The sequence below is a fragment of the Rhynchophorus ferrugineus genome, unplaced genomic scaffold (genome assembly GCF_030347505.1).
Source record: "Rhynchophorus ferrugineus isolate W39M unplaced genomic scaffold, kcgeb_rfMv2 rfM4, whole genome shotgun sequence".
NCBI classification, from domain to species: domain Eukaryota; kingdom Metazoa; phylum Arthropoda; class Insecta; order Coleoptera; family Curculionidae; genus Rhynchophorus; species Rhynchophorus ferrugineus.
The window spans coordinates 16296269-16322764 of record NW_027472583.1 but is presented as its reverse complement, the minus strand read 5'-3'; the positions used below and the strand labels follow the sequence as shown (position 1 = coordinate 16322764).

General features: G+C 29.9%; 1 long non-coding RNA gene across 3 annotated transcripts in view; it reads right to left on the bottom strand.

The window, feature by feature from the left end:
- LOC143196671 (uncharacterized) overlaps positions 1 to 23983 on the bottom strand; it is a 102682-nt gene extending 78699 nt beyond the window's left edge. For all 3 annotated transcript variants that reach the window (XR_013005783.1, XR_013005782.1, XR_013005784.1), the window contains exon 1: positions 23834 to 23983. This is a non-coding gene — a long non-coding RNA (uncharacterized LOC143196671). The remainder of the gene's footprint in view (positions 1 to 23833) is intronic.
- Between the last annotated feature and the right edge of the window lie 2513 nt (positions 23984 to 26496).

Below are 26496 nucleotides of genomic sequence, written 5' to 3'. Positions count from 1 at the left end.
TTTTAAAGGATTTACATTAGCTGGTGTAACTCATCGGGTAAATTTGTATCTAACTTCATGTTGTCTCATTTTGTCTAAGTGTGAACAAACATATTTTCAGTGCATTAAAATTATGTCTGAATTTGTACTGAGCAAATGGTATTTGCGGGAACTTTTATTTTGATTTCAACGAAGACAAAGAGGGTTCTGGACAGGCAAAAAAATTGAGGACGATTTAAAGGCATTACTCAATGAAACCATCAATGGGGATTCCTATTGACGGCAATTGATACGTTTGAGCCGAACACTGCGAGAAAAACGGCCTGTATACGACTAAAGGCACAATAATGTTATTCTTCAGCTTGATAGCGATCGACCACATTTTCCAAAACCGATGAGAACGTATTTGGAAACATTAAAATGGAAATTCTACCCCACCCGCCATATTACCCAGAACTTGGACATACTTTGAATTGTACATTGTAACGATTTCTCACAGTAAAGCTTCAAAATAAAAAAAAATCATTTAAAACTAATTTGTATACCTAATAAAGGCGTCAAAATACCACAGGTACTGAAAAATAGTTGACTTAGTTGAAGGTTGAAGAGACAAACATTTTATGAATTAGTGTAGTTAAGTCATGTATGAAAACTGTGTTTAAAATTTAAATGAAGTGAATGAAATTTAAATCTCAAATCTAGTGGAATGATATTAAGAAATAAATACTAGATAATTAATTAATCTTTCTCTTTGAGTAAAGAAAAATCCTTTAAATATAAACTTTCTCGACATATCTAATATCGTTTGACTTTAGTGTGAATGAATATGTATTCCTGATGTATTTCATTTCAAATTCTTTATTACTCTCAATATATCATATTCTAGTTAATTACTATTAAATATAAATTGTTCGTTTTATTCGAAAATAGAAACAAAACACAGTAAAACCGAAAGCTTTATGTTGCGTAAATAAATGTATCCCGTATATCAAGTATTTCCGGTTTCATGTAGGCTTTTCTCGTGATACATTTCTCCCTAGATCTGGCTCTGGGCCAATTGGTTCAACATGGGTTAGTTTCTGTTTGTGTATATTTCTAAGGCAAAATGTTTTTTGAAACAATATTTTCCAATCTATATTTTGATTTCAGTTGACAGCATAACTATTATATAGTTCGATGATTGAGCTTCGTTAAACATAGTCGACCTTAAACGCAATTATTATGTATATCAAATTAATGCGTTTTATTTTGAATATCCTTGATCTTTTTTACTGAGAATCTTGATATATGTGATCTATTTAAATAAAAAACAAAATTTTATTTTGTAATTAATGTAATTTCAATGTGAATGCTTAATTCGCCAAATTCCCAAATCCTATATTTCTGATTGTCATTTTAGAATAAGATATGGTGACGATTTGAACCCTCCTATTAGAAAGTCCGATTGGGGGTGGGCCTGAAATTATGTTGAAAAAGTCAAAAAATACTCTCAGAAGATTTGGTAGAAAGATTCCATACAAACCCGTGAGATAATCTTCTACCATGCCCCAATCCTAATAATTGTTCTGAGAGGATTGCAATGGTTACTCCTAGGGAAGTTTTGGAATAAATTAAACACCACTTTGTTTTATGTAATAAGTCTAATTTTACATAATATTTGAGAAATTGATTATGAAACGCTTCAAACTTATATTCGGGCAAATAAAGCCGATACCATCTCACCACTTTGGTTGCAGGAATATCGAATTACAGACGTAATTGAAAAATCTCTAGGAAATAAAGGTGTATGCTCTGCTGTCTTTCTCAATATTGCACAGGCTTTTGACAGAGTATGGCATGAAAGCCTTCTGTATAAGGTAAAGTCACAAATTCTCTTATCCCTAAGCATTTCTACTTGCTATTAAAATATTATTTGGTTAATTTATATTTCCGTGTTAAATATGAAGGAACATACTCTTATCTTAAGCTAATAAGGGCTGCCGTGCTTCAAGGATGTGTGTTGTGGTCAGTGATTTATCTCCATTATATTAGCGATTTCACCATAACATTATTTAGAACAATTAATATCTTTGCTGATGATATAGAAATATTAGTAGTAGCGGAGACTTTAGAGAGCTCAATCTGGAAACTCCAAACTTGTCTTGATAAAGTTGCTATCTGGATGTAAGAAGGGCGAATTAAATTAAATGAAGCAAAATCTACACACATTGAATTTACAAATACGAGGATCACGCCACAACGTATCTTTATTAACGGTATACAAGTTCCATATGCCAAACATAGTAAAATAACTTGGCATGGCCCTGGATTCCAAGCTCAGATGGAAGGAGCATATCAAAAACATCAAGTTCAAGAAAATGTTACAAGCTTATTTTATATCAGCAGATATTGAGACCAGTGTAGAGCTCTGGAACATAGCTGTGGGGCAGCCTCAGGGACTCTTATGTCCAAGTGATGGTTGAGTTGTATCCAGAGGTTTGAAAATAACTAGCTAAAATGTATTGTGAATGCGCTTTGGTGTGTAGGCATTTGTGACCTGCATCGCGACCTAAAATTGGAACATGGTCAACATGGACCAGACCTCTAAATCTTGTCATTAGACGGTTCAAGCGGAAAAAAATTATGACGTTGCAAATGTTTGAATGTTAAGTGGCTCAGCGGAAAATTTCTTACTTGTAGTTATTTGTTAGTAGGTTAAAATCATATTATATTTAATTATCAGTTGTATACAAATTTTAATAAACAATTAAAATTTTTAATTTAAAAGTTTTAATAAACAATTCCTTAAATGTGAAGGAGTAAGAATGGCCACATTTTGCAGATGATACTGTGCTACTTACTACAAGTAACAACGCTGAGGCAACTGTAAATACATTTCAAATAGCCATCAATAACATTATTAAGTGGACTGAGAAATGGCAAATATAATTAAATAGTACGAACTCTACAGTGATGATTGGTTCTAGAATAATACCGTATGCAAACACTGCAAAATATTTTGGCATGATAGTGGATTCAAACTCAAGTTTAAAGAGCATATTAACAAAAAACGAGCAGAACTATATAAGAAGCTAATCAAATGTTGCGGTTGCTTGAACGACAGTCCGAACTATCATTTCAAAACAAATTGTTATTATATAAAAACTTTTAGGGACGTTCACGTTATCTTCCGTAGCTTGAAAATTACCATCTACTTCTTTAGAATGTCTGAATTGGAGACAAATTGGAGAAAAATAAATAAGGGTTAAATAAACTTAATTTGCAAGGAACTTTTTCTAGTGAAAGTGTGAAATAACACGAAAATAGTGATTCGTGAACGTCTGAAGGAAACTAGGAGATTGCTTGAGCTTGTATTTTTGGAATGAGCTGTTTTCTGACTCCATACAGAACGAAAGATCGCGAAATATTTTAATGGGATTTTTGTGAAATGAAATGTCAACTATTCTTGATAATTGTTTACTCGATTGCAATTAGAATATTATTCAAAATTACACATTATCAGTTGAAGTTCACGTTATTGAATTGATGTACCTATCAAAAAAGTTTACATTTGTAGGAAATATAAATCACAGTAAAGCAATAAATGGTTAGTGCCGAGAAAATATCTTCCATTTTCAATACATTATATATTCCAATTACGACTTAAGAATAGCAGCCGATAGTTTATATAAATTTCCTTATGCACCCATAAATATTTGACAGCCATTAAAAATTTAGATTCTTATATTCATATTTGTGTTATAAAATATAATTAAATATAATTGTTATTTTTAATTTATTTATAATTTTCATATAAGCGTTTCTTGGACTAACTAATATTAGTCAAATAGGTTCAGCTACTCTTGAGTTTTAGCGAGACTAATATATATTTACAATTAACAATTTACAGTTTAATATTTGGATTTATCGTGTACTTAAGAATATTGTTATAGTAATCGTAACACAATATAGGCTGCTATAAATAAGCTGCCGATGTTTTACGAAAATACTATATATATGCTATATAAAATACTATAGTAGTAAGTTGAACAGACTATCACTTCGAAGGTTCATGTACTCATTACGACTGGATGGATTTCTTAGGCAGTCGTCGCTCCCAAAGCCCGCTAGTGTTTAGTCGCTTCCATGTATTAAACTTCCATACTCTCTTTTAATAGTTCGGCTCACCATCGACTTATGCTTTTATAAATTATATTTTAAATACCTAGAAAAGATTAACTCAAAATATAGGATGAGCCACCTGATGCAGTCCTTTTATTTATATTACTGAAAATAATTAATATTATTGTCTAGAATATCTTTTACTGACAACAGTTTTTTGTTGTAGAGATAGTGAAAATAGTGAAGTTTCTGACAATGCTTTATTGATTATCTCGAATATATCTGTCGAACGAACTGATGTCGTGGAAGTAGCTTTATGAAGTCTTCACCTTTGAGATATCCAACCAGAATTCTGACGTGAATTGAACCAACTTTAATTATCTTGGCAACGGTTACTATGGCACGTTATAACTTAACCTAAAATACTTACATTTTGCGCCGAAATTACAAAAAAAGCGTATAGTCTATTCAAAATATTTTTGTACATACGTCATCAAGATGTTTCATGTATTGCCTGCCGTAATTCGTTTTAGAATCAGACAATGTTTTCCTTCCTATTTTATTCTCGTTAAAAAGAGACAATGCTGCCTGATTAGTTCAAACACGTAAACGAATGAGCCTGTCAAAGTCGTCCGGTTTTAAGACGTATGCAAAATTCTTGAAAGTAATAGTGATAAAAGGTTATAACTCTACCCTATAAACTATTGTGACTGTATAATTAACTGTAGTCTTTGGATGTACTATAATGTTAAAATAAATTATATTTGATAAAATTTTTGTTCAATTATTTTATTTAGATTACAATTTTGTTGGATATCAAAGCCAAACTGAACTAAAATTCAGAGTTGATGCAGCAACATTGCGACTTTTGACGTCACAATATTAGATGACGTATGTACAAAATAACTTTGAATAGACTCTATATAAAACATTATTGTGTTAAGAGGCAATGTTCTATAAACATTTGAAAGCAATTTGTTACCTCGAAAATTGTATTTTTTAAATCTTAAAATATAATATAAATTTTGCCAATGTACTATTTTTCTGTACAATAAATAACTCATGACCATTTGGAGTTTTCTCTATATGTTTATTCGTTTTCGTTTTCATTGGTTTTCCTGGAAATATTTTTCTCAGTTGTCAGATGAATCTGGTAAAGGGGTAGGATGGTGAGGCAATCCGTACTTTAGTTAGCCCATTTTAACGTTAATTTGTTGAGTATGGGACATTTTTTTAGGTAAATTGGTTTTCTCAAAATATTTTGCTTTAATTAGATGAAGACTATAATAATAATCTGAGTTTATTGTTGTACTAGTAAATCAACTGCGTTAGTGCTTTCTTGGTCAATTGATGAATTTTAAGCTCCAAGCTACTCTTCAGTCATTTATTTAGGTTAAGAATCACATATAATCCTTCAGGATCCTTTTAAAACCCCACTTGAATATATTTTTGCCACTATTCCAATATACGTTGTTGACGAATGTGATACCTATTTTTTAACAAAAAGGAAATTTTAATATTTTATGATTTTTCACTTGTAGTGTTGATAAACACAGAGGATAAACAACATGCTATGAACACCATGTAACATTATATAATATGTCTTGTTGCATGTTGCTGGTATTACTTCCGTGTAAGTAATGGAATGCGGATGTATTGCTCAGTTTACATGCTATTTCTTGTAAGTTATATTTCAATGCACATTAAGTACACGTTATTCTGTATCGATGAAATCGTGGTCTCTCAGATTTGGAAGGAGTGAAAACAGAATAATTACTTAATTTTCACGAGCGATAATATCGAGGATAATGACAGACACAATAGAAGAGGAATAGTCGGCGAAACCTAAAGTTAACTGACAGAGATTGAAGAACATCAAAAAGGGTTTATATTGTTGGTGGTCAAACAGTAGCAAAAGTGACTTTAGAACCCAACATTCCCTTGAGTAATACAGTTTCGATAAAAAGAGTTCGGCGAGAGCTCTACAAAGCTAACGCTCATGGAAGCCTTGTGATTGCGAAACCCTTTGTTACGGAAGCAACGATAAGCTGCGAATAAAGTGATACAGCGATCATAAAACCTGGATATCTGATGATTGGAAGAATATGGTGTGATCCAATGAATCATAATGTACCCCAAGTCCTATAAACGGCCATATTGCTTCTCATACTCACGCTGTTTCGAAAGGACGAGGTTTCATCAGTACCCAGCTGTTTCTCTTACTCACATCACTGGCTGGAATGACGAAGTTCTTACTGTATTAGTCTAGCATTTTGCTGGAAAACCGGCTACATTTCAAGAAGATAACGCACCGATATACCTAGCCAAAAAGTTTAATATTAGTTTGAGAAGCATTAGAAGATCATCAAATATCTTTCAGGAGCAGCACAATCACCAAAACTCAATGTAATTGAGTCGTTCTGAAGATTTTTAGCGCGAAAAGTGGGGACTAGATTTTCAAAATCACTGAGTCAATTGGCGGGTGTTTTATTAAAATAATGGAACAATATTCTATTCTACGAACAATTAATTAATAATTATTGTATATTTGGAAGGATTCATATTATTTTCTCCAGTCTCCGTATATTATACTAAGAAGAAAAGATTTATTTATAATAAACGCAATATATAGTAAAATAAATTTGTCACATCAGTCGCATTATAAAAAGAAGAGACCTGAAATCGATCAGAGTTCTTTAGGAATTCAATCCTCGTTTGTATTACATTTTGCCATCAGAAGATAAAAATTGTATTTTATAGTTGTCGGATTTGCCGCAGGGTTGTTTTGTTCCTTTATTTTATTATTCTCGAGATAATATTACAGAAAAATGATATGATCGCAATAACAGCCTGAATATATGTTACACATATTTATGGACATTCAGCGATAAGATGAAATATATTACAAAAAAATTTACTCGATCAACCGAAAAAGTTTACCATCTGTATTATTCTAAATGTATTTTCGTTAATTTCGTGTCTTAGGAAATTATTTTTCATGAGATTGTAACAATATAGAAATTATTGAAAATATAATATTTATTGATTTGATATTGAATTATTAAATTATTTATTAAATCTTTAACAATTTTTAAGGTCTATTAATGGCCATTACTACGAACTTCTTTAGGTATCTTGCAATAGTTATAGAGGATTCAATTATGCAGAAAGTTCTTAAAAACCGACATGGCATTCGACATTCGTTGATATAGATATTAAGGCTTCTAGCGTTATTTATGATACAATTCGTACTGCGGCCACATGGCTTGACTTAATGAAGAAAAGACCAGACTATTGCCAATTGATAGAGCGTCTGTGGTTGTACAGCCCAACGACATCCAGTTATACAGGGGAGGAAAGTGGCCTCCATAGCTGAAGTAATAAGACGAATGCATCAAGCTATAGGACTTCTCTGAGATGGTATGCATGGAAGAGAGGTGTGGAAAGTATCACAATCAAGACTAAGATCGTACTATTTTCTTGCCAATCCTTCTATATCGTCTCAGATTTAGGCACTCTGGTAGCCTTACTTCTGGAAGCTCGATGTTATCCAAAGACGCCAATTCTACAATATTTTCTGACCGTTTTGATACTTAATGTGATATGAGATGTGATAATTAATACAGTACAATCACCAGACCTCAATATAATTGAGTCATTGTGAGGGTTTTTAGAGCGGGAAGTGGGCAGTACACCTATAAATATGTTTCGATACTTTTCAATGTACCGTACAAAGAAATCGGTTATTTGTATTTTACAATTAAATTTTAATTAAAGACACTAACTACGACCAAATAGGTGGACAGGAAATGATAATATGAAAGCGAAACATTTTAAAAATACGTAGTATTTACATTAAAATATTATTGATATTTAGCTCTTTTCTATATTATTATCTTATTTAACATTTATTGTTAATATTTTTAGTCTGGAGACCTACTTGTTTAAATTGCGGTACCCAAACATTCAATTTTAAAATTTTATTTATTACATTGTCACTAGTCGTTGAGGACTAGTGACCTATAATTTATCCTAAATTTAAGTATATATCTAAGAGGATCTATCCGCTCTATTTTTGTCTCTAATAATGTGTATTAACAATGCTGTTTATCTATCAAATGCTTTATTTCACTACTCTACACAAGATCAAATAGTTTTCTTCTTTTGTGTCCTGTTCTGGTGTTACTTCATCTTTTTCCGTCTCTTTTTTATGTGTTTCTATCAGCGAAGTTTTGTATACGGATATATATATATATATATATATATATATATATATATATATATATATATATATATATATATATGGTGTAACTCTAACTAGAAGGAGAATAATTGTAGAAAAAAGATAGAGACTATTTTCTTCATATTTCGATGTACATTAGTTATGAAATATATAAAGTTTAAAAATAAAGACTTTTAATTTATTTTATTTTATACGATTTTATTTTAACCAGGCTGATGTCCGAATGTGTCCGGATGTGAAGACCGGATGTTTCCTGGGATGCTTTCTAAGTTGGTTACTCGCTAGTCGGTAGGCTTAATGCTGAGGATGGTGATTCGGAGTCCACGTTAAACAGTAGGTTCAGTCCAGATAAACCCTCGTTGGTAAAAAGGAGGCCAAAATATAACAAAGAAAAGAAGCAAATGCAGCTGAATAAACATATTTTACTACCAAACGCTTTTTTGCATTACGTGTTTCAGCGCGTGTCGGACACACTTATTATTTTATTATCAAGAATTATATATTTAAAATATTTTTACTCGCATCTCCCTATATATTTTGGATTAAAATCTTGAATAAGTTTTGGGTCGTTACCGAACGAAATAAAAAGGAGAAAAAACAACTAGATTCAAAAATAGTCGAACCAATTACAGGCCAAATAGGGTGTTATCCAACTCGTTATACTGGTTTTAGAGACACGTGTTATATTTGTTCAGGGTAAAATAACGATTGATCCTTGAACACGTTACTGAAATCCTCAGATTAGGCTTTTTGAAAGGCATTCGTCCGATTCGTAGCCGGCTGGCTGACGGTCAAATTTACATAATTATGCTTTAATTGTTTACAAATATGCCGACAAAATAAATGGAAAATATTTTGTATATTGTCATGCAAACTTTTTTCATTACAATTCATTTTAGAATTAGACGATGTTTTTAATTTTTTTATCTTGCGTATATTTTCATAATGGAGAGTCGAAATTATTTGTAGCGGTTTTCTATATTATTTAAATTAATACATTATTACATTATAATAATTACATTGTTACTCGTTACTGACTACCCTACAAATTATTTTTACAATATTTCTAGGAGAACCCATTTTGTATTAAATACAGATAGTTCGCTCCTTTTGAGCTTATGTCTGTATAAGATTCTCTCAATTTCCTGAGTGGGTATCTGAAGTTCTTCTTGTAAGTAATAATTCCTATACTATCTGGGTGTACCTACAATATATCTTAGGCTTTTGTTGTGAATAATTTGTGTTCTTCCAATTGACGAATACATCTTTTATATTTTAAATCTAGTTATTTTCTTTTTTTAATATGCGTCTGCGTCATTAAGTTGATGCACAGTTTAAATTTTATTTGTTATTTAGTTTGTTTAAGATCGATTTTGCTATCTTCACCTAATAGCTAACTTCTCCATAAAATTCCATATTATTCTCCATTAAAACTTGTGTGTCATTTAAACTTGTGGTGTGAAAATTATCAAAAATCAGAAGGAAATAAATGTGGAGAATCCGCTGCATGTTGACACTATTTGTATTAGATTTATAAAAATAGGATTAAGAAATATTTTATTTAAATACTAGTTAACATTTGTATAAAACATTTTTATGATACAGTAAAAAACCATATCTAATCTAACAACTAATAACTTATTTTCCAATTGTACATTGTTAAAGACTATTGATTATATTCAACTATTGACGAATATAAAAAATTATAAATTAAACATTATTTGTTTAAAATATAGTTAGAAATACACGTTTCAATTTTTAATATGAAACCTTTTTTTCTTGTTTATATATTTATATAGATGCTTAATTGGACACCACATAGCCTTATTGGACCGTTTGAAGCACGAAATCGACGAAGAACAGCCGCATTTGAAGAAAAATTAAGTGCTGCTTCACCAAGATAATGCACTGTGTCACAACTCAGTGTAAACGATGGAAAAATGCATGAATTGGGTTTTGAATTGCTTCCTCATCCACTGTCTTCTCCAGATTTGGTCGCCATTTCTTGTTCTCAGATCTCAAAAGAATGCTTGCTGGGGAGAAATTTTCGTTGAATGAAGAGATAATCGCCGAAACTGAGGACAATTTTGAAGCAAAGGACAAATAGGGCTACAAAAATGGTATCGAAAAGTTGGAAGTTCGCTATAAACAGTGTATCACCCTTGAAGGGAATTATGTTGAGTAAAAAAGAACTAATTTTGCCAAAAAAATGTGTTTTACTATGGTAGTCCAGGGATTATCAATTGACCTGATAAATAAAAAAAAAAGAGGGAACTTGTTACAAAGATGTCACAAATTTTCACCACGGGTTCATTAAGACATCATTTAAGTTCCCATTCTGTATTTTTATGTTTTGTGGTCATATATTGCTATTTAAATAACTTAACTTTTGGTAACAGGATTCAAGATTTCCTTTAAACAACGATCTTAAAATGGCTTTTTCATTTCAAGGCATAACTTGGATTTCGGAGTTAAATCAGACAAATAACGAGGTTACGGCATTAAAGGAGTTGAATTTTTAATGAAAATATCCTCAAATAGTGCTGATTGAGATGGTACACTTTCGTGGAAAATAGTTTTCGGCCCATAATTCTAGTCTTTTGACATACTTTTTTTTACGAATATAATGTATATTAGTTAAATAATATTAATAAGAATCCTATTGATAGCTTCATCCAGTGAAGGATATTCTGAACAATATAATAAACAATATAATGAACAACGCTACTATTTTAAAATACTAATAATTTTTGATCAGTGTGGTAAGTAATGCTTTTTGGATTATCGACAGTTTAACATCATTTATATCAAAATAATTCTTGTATAAAGCGTTCAAGTGTCATTTTGTTGTACAAAGTATTTAAATTATTATTTTTAGTGCTATAGTTGAAAAATATAAAATATTCTGACCCCGCTAGGTAATCTTTGTTAAGCATCCTGATGAATATGTATAGTTCATTAACACAGACCTCCATTATTTGTCCGCATCAATCTGTCCGTCTGTTCCTTCATGCACACAAATCGTCTTCCAGACGCCCGTTGACTTTTTTCCAACGTTTATGACGGTTTTCCTAGTACTGTCGTTTTCCTCTCTATTCCGAGGCAGGCAATTTCATGGGGACGCTGCAAAGGTTTCGTTCCGTGTTCGTTAAAGAAATCTCCCTGGAGACGTGTAAAAAAATCATTTTTATATGGAGACTCAGGAATACGAATTTTGTCGACGTGTTTTTCATTTTGAGGAACGGTTTCGGTAATGCGGGTAGCTTACAGGTTAGGTTAGAAATATTATGTTAAAATATCCATTTTCTTCAGTGAGGATAAGCCAGTCTATTTGTTATAGAGTTTTAGTTTGTCACTTCAAAAATTTAGTGTTGTTTAAAATATTTTATTATTAATGATATTAGCAACAGGTCAATTAAAAAGTCCCCGGTCTATCATAGTAAAACATATTGTTTTGGCAATATTTTTTTTTATTCAACATAATTCCTTTCAAGGGTGAAACATTGAATATAGCGACCCTCCAAATTTTCGATGCCATTTTTGGAGTACGATTTGTCCTTTGCTTCAAAATAGGCCTCAGTTTCGGTGATCACCTCCTCATTCGCGAAAATTTCTTCCCAGCGAGCATTCTTTTGAGATCTGAGAACACGAAGTAGTCGCTGGGGGCCAGATCTGGAGAATACGGTGGATAGCAGTTCGAGCAATAGGGAGAGAGCAATTCGAAGCCCAATTCATGGATTTTTGCCATCATTTTCACTGACTTGTGACACGGTGCATTGTCTTGGTGAAGTAGAACTTTCTTTTTCTTCAAAGGCTGTCGTTTTTCGGCGATTTCATCTTTCAAATGGTCCAATAACGCTATATAATAGTCTCTGATGAATGTCCTTCTTATTTCAAGGTAGTCAATGAAAATTATTCCAAGCGCATCCCAAAATATAAACGCCATAACTTTGCCAGCCGACTGTTGCGTTTTCCCACGCTTTGGAGCGGATTCATCGTGTACAGTCCACTCGGATCACTGTTGGTTGGACTTCGAAGTGAAATGATGGAGCCATGTTTCATGCTTTATCACATATCGATACAAAAACTCTGGTTTATTACGCCTGTTCATATTCAAAAACTGCTACGAATCATCAACTCGTCGTTGTTTTTGGTCAAAAGTGAGCTCGCGCGTACCCACTTTGCACAGAGCGTTCTCATACTCAAATATTCGTGAATGATTTGATGTACATATTCAGTTGATATCTTTAGAGTGTATGCTATTTCATGCAATTTCTCTTTTGGGCGTCCACTGCGTTCACCGTCGTCGGTGCTCATTTCACCAGGTTTAAACTTAGTATCGAGTATCCAGAAACTCGGCATCAAGCGAAATTTTTGCTTCAACTGTATTTTTTTCTTCAAAAACAAAATTTTATCAACACGCGAATTTCCTTTTTATCCAATTTTTTTCTTAATAACAAAAGTTGCTTCACTCAAGATATTATAATTCACAAACTAATGATCCGACAGCGGTCAAATTTATACATGCATCTTTTGAGTGTTAGGGCTAACAAAAAACATGTAGATTTAAATCTAGTAGCGCCATTTATGTGTCAGGCCGGGGACTTTTCAGTTGACCTGTTATGTGCTTCAAATATTAAAATGATATGTTTTCAATCATACTTTGTAGGATTTATATTATTTGATAGGCTTATAAATTCGTTTTAAATTATATTTAAAGAAACCGATACAATGTATTTTGTACAGTGTTGTCCATCGATAGCTGCGATTTTTTTCATCTTTCAGGAAACATGCGGATTCCACCTTTCAAGGTTATCTACGAATCGACTCGTTCTTTGTTATCTTCATAAGAAGACTCATACATCGGAACAAGTAGAAATCAGAAGGACTACAGCTCGGAGAATACGTTACTCCATCCTCCATTTTCGCACACTGTTTGGCTCAAACGCATCAATTTTAGTTGATAGCGAGCTCTATAGATGGTTTCATGAAGTTTTAGTAGCTCATAAGCAGCACACCAAGCAGATGTCATCAAATACAGAGCATCAGCTTCGATCCATGGATATTCCACTGATTTTGATGCATGATCAGGTAGTCTACATGATTTTTTCATTGTCTCTTGGCTTTAATTCATATGGAACAAAATATCCAAGCTTTTGGATCACTTCCATACTCTTGAAGTAATTGAAAATGGTTCTTTGTGTTACTCCCAACAATCCTACATCTTCTTCTTGCGTTTTACATGGATCATTTTCGAGTAATGGCGCTATTTGCTTTCGATGTTAAACTCATCATTTTTAAAACTAGGAAACCTGTATTCACATTTTGAAATCAATGGAGCATGGTTTCATATATCATTTGATAAACTTTAGCCGTCTTTTTCTTAAAATTGAAGTAACACAATCGGTTTTAGATCCTTTAAATTTAATTTATGGACCTAATATTTTAACTTGATTGTTTTTAGTAGATTGGCATGTATTTCTATTTCTGGTATGATCATTCTTTGACGGATGTTACATTTGTTTATTGATTTTGTTTAGAATATACTAATTTTTAAAAATAATTTCTATGAATATTTAGATTAACATTTTTGATTCTAAATTTTATACCTACTGTTACGTGTTGGAGTGAATTGTTAGCGTTCTTTTTATATTAATAAAGAGATAAAAGCTTCTTATTTAAAATTAAATTGTACACTTCTCTCGTGACAGGCTAATTGACATTGATGGAACCCGGACGGTGCTACATCTGGTGAATACGTGGTTTAGAGTGTTTATACTTGGTAGTGTTTACCGTTTGAGTGTTTCCAAATGTTTTTTCACTGGCTTTAAAACGTGTTGGCGAACTTTGTCGTGCTGAAAATTTATTTTGATTGTGATGATTGTTATTAACTCTCAATCTAAATAGTAAACTTAAAAGAACGGTTAATAATTATGTTAATGTTTGGTTTGGTTAATTTGGTTAATGTTTTTTTGCTGAATATAGCCAAATTAATATGTCCTTAAATTTTACATTAGAGATATTTAATGTCTACATCTTATATACCTCTCATCATATAATGTCTACCTGAGAGATGTCGGGTTTGGAGAACTAAAGGGTACCTTCGTCGCCACTTCTCTCTATTACAATAAAATAGTTTTAATGGTGCACCAGACACAGGCGGGAGCATTTATTCGGGAGATATCATAAGATTGTTTCATGATATATGATATTAGGCTAAGAACAACTCAATTGTAAGCTGCCTAAATCGAACAAAGATTAGGTAAAATTACTTGGTTGTTTCATCGGAAGGTCCTAGTTTGAAAAAAATTGCGTGTTTATGTCTATCTGTGATAAGTGAAAGGTGGAGAGTTTATAGTAACTGTTTCTTTTAAATTAAAAGAGGATTCGGATTTAATTAACAGTATTGTTAAAATATAATAGTTTTCGTAAAGCGCTGTTCTAATTCCGACACGTATCGTAACTTACGTGTACTCTTTAGCAAGTGTTAGCTATATGGGATATTATAAATTTTAAGCCCTTTTTTGGGAATTCGAGTTTTTTTATAAAAAAATACATATATATTGTTTTGTAACGCTTTATTCTAGCTTTGTAAAATCTTATGAATTTCCCATTGAAAAGGTTTTATGAGGTCGAGGCTATATTAATTAAATTAAAATGTTTCTATTATAAGAAAATACAAAATAACATGTCGGCAAAATATTAAATAATAAACACAACAATTTTTATTTCCCATACAAAAAGTCAGTGTCATTGTCATCATTAAAAATCATCATTAAAAAAAATGATATGTATGTGAAATGTGATATAACTATGAGATAAGGTTAATTTTGAATCGTATTCTAATTGCGATCGAGTAAACATTTACTAAGAATAGAGTTGAAATTACTATTTATTATAAATCATGATTTGTAAATATATTTCACATTTGTTATTATTTATTCACAAATTTAGTGTGCGCGAATTTTACTTTTATTATTAACAACGACAAGAATGAGACAATGATGAAGACACTTACAATAATCGACAATGAAATTATGACTTACTGGGAGCGCCATTACTACAGCCAGAAGCTGATCTTCAATGCTTCCAAATTTATGTTGTTGGTAAACTGAAAGCGAAATTTGAGGCGTTGTATCCTTTATTCAATAGTAAATTAAACTATCGTCTAATAAATGCAAATATATCTTCATGAGAACAGCTTAAAATAGTACTGGACCGGATGATATCTTACAGTTATAAATAAAGAGGAGGTTTAATTGACCGACAATCGATGATGACAAAATTTGAATATAGGTGATACCAACTTCACCAGGTCATCTAATATAAAATAATTATATTTTGTATTAAAATAATCCATGTTATTAATAAGTAGTGAATACGGTTTTTACATTCATATAGACTCGCTCCTACTTAATCGTAACTTGAGCGATAAATTGAAGAGATTTTTCTAATATTATTTGAGATATGTGATAACATAACCTACATATAGTTTCTCAAAAGTTGCTGTGAACATACGTCATATATGTTTAATGTATTGTGTGCCGCAATTTGTAAATTCGTTTTAGAATCAGACAATATTTTCCTTTTCATTTTATTCTAGTTAAAAAGAGATACAGTGCTGTCTGATAAGTCTGTCAAAGTCGTCCGGTTGTCTAACATTTGCAAAATTCTTCAAAACTATGGTGATAAGTGGTTATACACTGGCAAACCTTGTTTTAACGCTTTGCTTGTTTTGATAAATTTCAAATCGCTGCTGTTATCGCTGTTATTGGACTGATTAAAAATACCGATGCCAGACAGAACAGATTGTATCTCAAGTCGGTTACTTTGAACAGGAATGGGATAATTGAGATCCTTTTTGCCAAAAAATTTGTTAGAGAGGCAAGCATTTTTACTGTTAAATGTTTTTGTTAAATGTTTTTACTGTTAAGTTGCTGCGATATTTATTAAAAACATTTTTAACGTGTTGCAGCTGCACTAAATATTAGTATCTGCACGGTCACTAAAATAAGCGCGTCAGTTTGTTGTTAACTCTATCAGATCAAATATATGAATTGTGTAAAACAGTAAGTAGTTTATTTTATATTAACACAATTTAGTACAAGTATTTCAGAGGAAATTGTGTGGGAAGTATACATAGATAGCTTAGAGCTATGATATATGGTCTTTGAGGCATGTAGAAAAACATTTCGTACACTGTTAGGTAACATACGATCTTAAAGGTGTAAAGATAACGTAGAAATAGGTCTAATAGAACTTTCAGACATTGCTTTTAAAATAATACAATTTTTAAAGCATATAAGCATAAATATACTGAAATCAATATTGACTTGAATTAATCTTTCTGAATGTGGAATTATAACACAATGCTGACAATTTCCAAGACAGAGGGATGAGAGTGGAAACAACTAAATGTGAGTATATAATTAATATACGATAACTATAGGAATTTGTAGACTCTGAACGATTAATGTGCCTAGATATGTATAATTACTCAGAATTATACATAAGCATTAAGTTATAATGTGAGGAAAGACTGATTACTAATTGTTTCGTAGATATGGTAATTGCATTAGGCAGAATTCAGTGATTAATATTATCAAGAATAATGTACACAGGTAGTAGTAACAGAACAGAAACAGTAACAGAAGAATATAGATATCAAAATAACTTGACGAGGAAATACATCATGGAACTAAACATGAACTGAACATAAAAAGGTTAATATGCTATACAATTAAAGTAAAATATTTTACTCAGAATTGATAATTAGGGTAGATTAGGCTTCCAAGGGATACCAATGCGAAAAAAACGCGCCTAGCACTCTACCTCATGGGTGGTGTGGAAAAGAGTTAAATATAAACATAATAAAACAACTCTAACCTCTAAATTATTGTGTCATAGTTTAGAATTATTGTAGTCAAAGACAAAGTAAACTAAAACTCTGAGTTGATGCGGCAACATTGCACTATTTTGACGCTATAAATTGAGATGACATACGTTCACAGTAACTTTGGATATGCTATAAATGTATATTTGCAGTAAAAAAAATACGATTAAACAATATCCGAATGTACGCTGTCGTATATTTTTTTACGTTTTGCACAACAGTATTTTATTTTCTGAAACAATCCAGTCCAATAAAATTATCCCCGACTGGATGGTATGCGCGTTTCACGGAACGTCAAAAATCAAAACAAAAACGATACATCAAACTGGCAAATGATATGTAGTAAAGCAAGCCTGGGGAAAAGTTCACGCTCTTGATATTGGTGTTGTTTTGAAAATAATTTGTTTTTCTGATCACGCAACCGGGATGTACGTGGCGCCGTAGGATGAATGAAACGCGGAAAAGACATTCACCTCCGGAACTGTTTAGGAAATATACTCGTAAACATTATTTCAGAAACTTGACCAAACTATTTCCCTACTTGTCAATAAACATGTGTTACATGTTCATATTTTTTAATGTTTGTATGTATTTTCTTTAAATAGTTCTTGTATTTTTTTATTGCTTCTTATATTCATATAGATTTAATATTTTTCTAATATTGTTTACATTTTTTCATATATTAAATTTCATTGGTCGTTTATTCAGGAGACAGCTGTTTATAGGATGCAATTAACACAACCCTGATTATTCAATAAATGATATATTTTCTTCATCATTTCTTCATTATTTTCACGAAATCTTGCTGGGCCATGGTTGTAAATTTATATTTATGATTGTTCACAATCCAAGAGCAAGAATTCCGATGATAACAATCATTTTAGTCACACTGGTAACTAGGTATGACCAGATGTATTCTGATATGATCTATAAGTTGGTTACTAGACAGTCGTTAGATTTAATGCCGAGAATGAAGCAATAGGCCCAGGCCAGAAACCATAGTTTGGTAAAAAGGAAATCCTAGAATATAAAAAATATATTTGTCTGTGTATTCCTGAAATTATATTTGAGTTTCTTTTAATGTATTTGTGTAACATTTGTATTATTTGTTTTTATAGTTAAGAGTGGTATCAGTAACATTATTAGAGTGCTCTAATTTGATATGCCGTAAATATTGTCTCTTTTCTTTTTTATGCCCATGTGAATTGAATGAAATCACTTCACACGAGTTATACACTCGTAACCAACGACTTGCGCATTAAAACAATATATCGCTATTGTTTCATATTAGAATTTTTATCTAGTGGCACCTGAAATGAGGAAGTCAATATTTTTTGTCGGTATTCAGATGACTTATTTTTAGGTATTAAAATATTTTTTAACTATGTTTGTATTATTTATTATTATCCAACTAAATTACACTTTTGAAAGTTACGCAAAACATTACTTTCTGTCTTTAATTTGCAAAATCAGACCAAATTGATTTAATAACTATATGGCGTGTACTGTGTTGTTGTTTTATTTCGGGAGATTACAACATAGAGGCAAAATTCGACGAAAAAGGAAAGGAATCGATACGGTAGTCGAATCAAGGTACAGAAAAATGTTATTAAGTTCGATGTAACGATTACGAGATTACATGAATAGTTAATTATTATGGATCAGGACGGTGTTAATGATTAATGTTAGTTGTTGTTGCTATTACGACGGTTCCTATTGATTTGGTTCGTTTTATTTAATTTAAACAGACCACTGGTCCTTAATCACAAGGTTTTTTTGCATCATCAATATAATTCGAACAATCTAAAAAAGCTTTTAAAAAGCTTTTTTTTTGTTAAATAGAAATTATACAGGGTGGTATATAAAATATATTCACTTGAATTATTATCCAGGGTTTCCCTAGGAGATAAATCCTTTCTGAATTTTATAGCTGATCCTTGTTTAATAATTTTGTCCCTTTGAGACTAAGTGCATGATAAGAGATGACATATTTATAAACTTCCAGTTTTTTACAATTTTTGTGTTCAAACATAATTTTATTTTATTAAAAAAACGAAATATATTTCTAAAATATAAATTTATATATATATATATATATATATATATATATATATATATATAGATATATATATATATATATATATATATATATATATATATATATATATATATATATATATATATATATATATATATATATATATATATATATATATACATGTATATATATATAGATGTATATATATATATATATATATATATACATCTATATATAGATGATATGCATAGATGTATATATATATATATATATATATATATATATATATACATGTATATATAGATGATATGCATAGATGTATATATATATATATATATATATATATATATATATACATCTATGCAAAATCATATGCAAAATGCAAAAAATATCGATAATTTTCTCTCCAATATACGGTTATATATGTCATATATTTTTTTAATTCTCGAAAACGATATATCGATATTTTTCTTGGGGGCCGACACCCTTCATTTTTTTCTATAGTTTTAAATTAACATATTCCTATATAATTCAGAATTTTTTTAGGCATTTTATACAAAAGATGAAATATTTGAATGTTCTAAGAAAAAGCTACAAACCTAACTATAACCTATTTATTTTATAGAAAATAGATTTTTAAATCCCGTATCTTTGGATATTTCTTTTTATTAGATATAGCTGCATAAGTTCTGATACACAAATAGTATACTGAAAAAGTAACCAGTAATTGCTAGGCTAGTTTCTAACTATTTCTCTGTAGAGAAAAAAACGTGAGAATAATACATGTTATATATGCATAAATGCAAGGATGATCACTTATTCAGCTAAACTGACCATAGTACAACAATATAAACACTGAGTAATTGTACTGAATTTATTTGTTTATTAATATCTATAATCAAATTTGAACACAAATATATATAAAAAAAATTAAAAGCTTCATAACCAACGTCATTTATTTTACATCCTTAAGGAAATCTGTCTCTATTAAAAAATTTGATATTCCCTAGTGTATAACATTTTTTTTTAAAATTTTTGAATCTATTAGAGCCCCATTTTTACCAACAAGGGTTTATCGGGGTTGGGTCTGCTATTTAATATGGACTCCGAACCACGATTCCTGGCATTAAGCCTACTGGTCAGTGACCAACTTAGAGACAATCCCAGAAGACATCTGGTCTTACCCAACCTGGTTACTGGCGTGACTGGGATTATTTTCCTTTTCGGATTTTACACTATTGCCTAATGACAATCACAAACATGAATCTACGACCATGCCCCAGTAGGATTCGGACCCGCGAGTATATCAACAGTCGGAGGACCGCTCTGTCGCCTTTACCACTGGGCCAACCAAGCCGGCTAACTTTTAATTATATACAATTTGATTTATTTATTCATGATATTTGTCTTATTTCGATATTTATTCTGTGCTACTACTAATGCTGCTAATGGGATCTGTCTTATTTGGGCTTTCTTGAAACCCACAAGAGACGGAAGGGTTCTAACCTCTTTCTCAGTTTTCATTAATAATTCTTAATTTGTGTTGATAGTCTTCAGAAATGTTAATGCTATTCTAAACCAGTAATAAGAGTAATAACCAATTAAGTTTCTCATATTTAGGGTCAGTTTAGGTCTAACTTTATAGATGAGATTAAAAGCCTAATCTCGCTATGGTCTAGTGCGCCTTGCAATATTCTAGTTATTTTATTTACCTTTTTCTTTACCTTTTTATTATATGTGGTTAAACAAATTTGTAAATATAAATAAGAAAAAGCTTAAGTATTTTCGATTTGTAAGACAAAACGAATCGTAAAAGATCATGTAAAACCAGCTAGGCTTCAACATCGACTTCAGCATGTTTCCATGTTTCATAATGAACATCTTAAAATGAATCCATGAATATAAAAATTAAGTTATAAATGAAGAACAAATTAAAAATTTGTACAGAAAACGCGATAACTTGTAAAAAAATAAAATATAATAATTTAATAATATATTTTCATTTGGATATTGAATTGTTAGGAATATAATATTATGTTATTATGTTATTATGTTCAGCGTTAGTAAGTCGAAAATGATTAGGATCGATATTTCACACATTTTAATCGGCTCATTGAATTTGACTAATTAGAATTCTATTGTAATAATAAACACATTAAACTCTACATTTATATTATTTTTAATTTAAATTGTTTCTGCATTGTAATTATAGTAAAATATAATAAATTGTTAGGATACATTAAATAATTTAACACTAAAGTATATTGAAATGGAAATTCATTGTAATAGAGAAAAATCTAATCCTAATTATTATCTGTGTGTGTGTTCATATTATTGGACTATTTTTTATTAATTTATATAATAGTTTATGACACTATGACATAATGTACAAAATTGTAAAAAATACAAGATAACAGAATAACAAGTGAATTATTTATAAAGTTAAACTTATTTTCGTTATTTTCTGTCGCATTTGTTTAATATTAATAATTTACCAAATTACTGACTAATAATTTCTTTATAGTTCTTTATATTGTAATATATTAAGTATTTATTAAAGTTCCAAAATATGAGAGAATAAATTATTCATAGCATTTTTATAATAATTTACATTAAAGCAGAATATATCACCCAACTCACTGTTTTATATTGTATTACGTTATATAATTTTATTCTATATATAATTAGTAACAAGTTCGTTATTAAGTGTTAAGTGTTATTAATTAGGTATTTTTTAAAATAACATTTTAAAATAATTTTTAGATTGGAAAGTTTAGTTTGTATACTGCTAAGGTGTTAGGTATATGATTTATTACATTATTTTTTATTTTACTATATTTCATTTCTAATTCAAGCAAGCTGTTGATATGCATGTTTAATGCCCATCAGAATGGAGAATGTTCAGGAAGTTTTAATTTTAATGGGCAAAAATAATTATGCTCAAGATACTAGAAAACTTGTTAGACATTTTTCTGTTTGCATTTGCAATTATCACTCAACAATTGACCAAGTTAATAGAGTAACATCCAGGCACTGTAGCAAAATGTAACAATTTTTGTAGCAAAATTTTTATTTTATTTTTTTGTTTATGGAAAGTTTGGATAAAAAACGATTAAGAACAGTATGGTCACGTAAAGTTATAATTTATATTTTTTTGCCGAGAAAACAAATTAATGTGTCCACCTTATTGGAAGGTATATTCAGCTGTGAAAGAAAAACGCGATATATGTAAAAATTTCATCCCAACACAGGTTAATGAAATTCGAGAATAACAAGAATCGTATGTCTTTGTTTACCAAATTCTTTCTAAATCAGCTTTTGATTTTAATTTGATGTCTGTTAAAGAAAAATAATAAAGGAATTGTTCTTGCTTAAGAACTGTTATTAATTGATGGAGATTGTTCTGGAGACATAATATATCACTGTACTAATGTTAATTCTAATGGTTGTTAAAAATCTCAGGTTTAATTAGTAAATTAATTTGTACATAAAGAGTTAAAAGGAATATTGCAAAGAATGTTAACCATTATAAAACAGTTTTATAGAATTTTAATTCCTCATTTGTTGGTGAGTTGTTAGTTCATATAGGATATGAGATAAAGTAGAAAATAATAGATAAATGAAAGCGATAGATAACAAACTAAAAATGAGATAGGGAAGTGACAAGGGCGAGATCGAAGAGTGAAATTAATCTTGTGTATTTATTGTTGTAATATATATTTTAGGGGAGAAATATGGATAAAAGATAAGGACTGAAAGAATATATAAAAGAAGTAGTGAAAATATGCAGATGTTAAATTGAGTAAATAATTTGTCTAGACATTCATTCTGTAAACATTTTTGAGCATTGGTAAATATAAAGGTATTTAATGACAAATTCAATAAGATATATGACTATATGACATTTTATTCTTTAAACTTTGTCATTATTTAAACACTATCAATTATTTTGATTATTTACTTTATAGTCATAAGTTTTGGAAAATCAAAAGTTAATTTAATGATTGTAACTAAATTTCTTATTTCAAAATTGTATTTTACATATATTATCTGTTTTAATATAGAAACCTGTATTATTTCAGTTATTATTCCCTATTTGTATTCATTTCATGTATATTTATCTTTGATGCTCTGAGGTTGTTACAGTTTTTAAAATAATCTTATTTATGATTTTTTATTATACTTTTCAGTGTTGTAGTAATTTACACTTATTAATATTTTGTTGATTGCTGAATTTTAATGGAAATTAGATGCAACTAAAGACAATTTAAAAATATTAGTTAGTGTTAGTTCTTGATATAGTTTACGTATATTTTAATGTTTTAATATAAAGATATTTATTATTTTAATTAATGCTGTGTTTTAAATATATTTTTAATCTTATATTGAAATTACTCAGAAAAAAAGTTTTAACATGACTTGACACACATGATGATAACATGATATATGATTTTTAACTATTGTTGGAAAAAATTTCAATTTTTTTTTATTGTATTTTAACAAACCATTAGGATATTTTATTGCAAAATTATGGGCTAAAACATTAGTGGAGTCGTTATATTTATGTTTGTCTACTTACCAAGTAAATTTTAAGTTAGTGGACCATATGTTTATGTTAATGGTGATTCATTTTGTGTTCGTGAATAAAGTTACAGCGAGAATAGTCACGTTTTTTGAAATAGTTTCCATTGGCGGGCGAGACAGAGAGAGCGTACCACAAAGTCCGACACCCGCGACGCCTGGAAAAGAAACAAAGGACGTCGGCGTCGTCGCCGGGACAACGGTACATCAAGTGGTGGGGAGCGGCGGTGGGGGTAAGGTTTGATAGAAAGGCGCAGAGAAAACTTCTCGCTAGTTTTCGGGAAACTCTCTGGCGGACGCGTCCCGTCTATTACCGCGTGGAAAGCGGCCGACTTGCCATACAGGGTGGTCAACTTAAAACGCGCTTTTGAAAAAGACCCATTCGCTCTTGTCCAAAACCATTAACTCGGAACCAAACCCTAACCCAGAAAACTTTAAACGTAGTTCTATCGTAATCTCTCGACCAGTGGCTCAGAGTTTAGCAGATCTGTAAGTTTATATATGTGTTGTGTTTGTATTTGTTTAACTTTAACCCGATAAGCTAATGTAAAGTAAGTTTAATTAGTTTATTTTGTTTGAAGCCAAACCGAAAATGTTATAATAGTTTCTGCGACAATGTTTGAGGCTATCTAGTAGGCGGCGATGGTTTAACGTCGTTATGTTGCGTTAAACGCGCTTTCCCGTTTTCACCACAAAAAGTCGAACTGAAAAATTATATACACAATACATTGAAGGAAATAATTTATAAACATACTTTAAATTAATCATATTTGTAGTTTTTATCGTGTGAGATTTTCCTTAATTATACGTTTCTATTTATTTTTATTAATATTTATGAAAACCGTTTTGCTTTTACATACAATTAATTTTGTCAGATAGTGTATAAATGATATTTTAGAGTCTGATTCCAGAATTAAGAGTAAAAAATACAATATAAAATTTTTATAAATTCGTTTTATTTCAGGATATATTTTTTTTATTTTAATATTAACTGATGATTTTTCTTTATTTTTTATGAACATTATTTGTGATTATTAATATACTTCTTCTTAAAAGGTTATGTTGATATGACTCTGGTCCATTCATAATGTTTATAAAGGGAAAGCAAGTGGAAACATATACAGAACTGCAAGAAGTAGATTGAGTAAATCAATTAAAATTGCAACTTATTTTACACTTATATTAAAATACAGTATTTTAGTTTAATTGCTTCATATATGTTAAAATTTGGTCATAGCAATCATTCATTTTTTTGTGGAACTGATAAAAAATTCTGTATGTCGTTAGCTGAAGATTTTGATATTATGTAGTTATATTTATATTATTATATGTACATAGACAAAGGTAATGTTTTACTCCAAGTGTGCGAGGTTTTGATATTAGTGATGTAATTTCATTCCATTATATTTTTGCGACATCAAAGGAGGACGGTTATATGTGGGAGTGGCTGCTATAGTCCCCTATATATGTTTCAAGTTTCTCTTTATCCCAACATGTTATTTTCATTACAATTTTACATTCCTTTAGTATACTATATCGATTGCAGAAGCAGTATATATTATGTCAAAAAAATTCTTTCGAAAACTCAAATTTTTTAAAAATGTTTATGTCGTTTTGAAATCCTTTACTATTTTCATTAATAACTTTATTAATAAACTATTTTATATTATACAATTGGAAGCATATATCATAAATTGTATATAGTAACAACTTGTATATAGCAGTTTAAAGAATTTAATGGTTTAATAAAGTGAATTGAAGAAATACATATTTTTGGATGAGCTCGACAAATATTAGTTTATTTACTCTCTTAACTTATTAGAACTCTTAGTAACTGAATAATAAGAGATAAGTTTGTCTCTCAGGTTGCTGCACAATCTTAATTAAAGCGTTATTCAAGACTCATACTTTTATAATAGCAATATTTTAAATATTGAATTGAAAAAATATATAATTTTATTAGGAAAATATAGTATATAATAATATATATTAAGAAACTTTTTTCTTGATATTTTTCATTAAATAATTTAAAATATTGTTGATAATAACTGAATGTTATTTTTGTGTTTACACATTAATAAAAATAGTGTATAAAGATTTTAGGCTATTTCAATATCTGCTATGTTTTCTCGTACCTAATATAATATTTAGGAGAAAAATAATCTGATTGACAAGATTTCATTAAACCTGCCGGCATTTTACCCACTTCATTTTTTCCTACACATGAATTTACATTATTCAAATAAATTGAACTTAATAAAATATCTTAATATCTCTTCCTGAAGTCTATATTATTTTTTATTAATATTTTATATAAAAACTATAGGCACATAATTGTTTTTGTACTAAGAAACACTTTGTAATCATCAATTAATCATTTATTATATTTAAATATTTCTGTTGTTTTTTTTAATGTCTTTATACTTTTCTAGTTATTTTGTTTTCCTTCAAGTATTAATATCAATGTTAAGTCATGTGCAACGTTATTCATATCGAAATAATAATAGTTTTCTATAGTAGTTTTAATTTTATAATTCATAAAAAATACTATGAAAAACAGAAATTGGATAATAATCAAACTTTTAACCCTTCGAATTCTAAATAAAAATATTGAAAGAATATTAGAGACTGAAATGTCCTTGAACTTGTTTAAAGCCCACC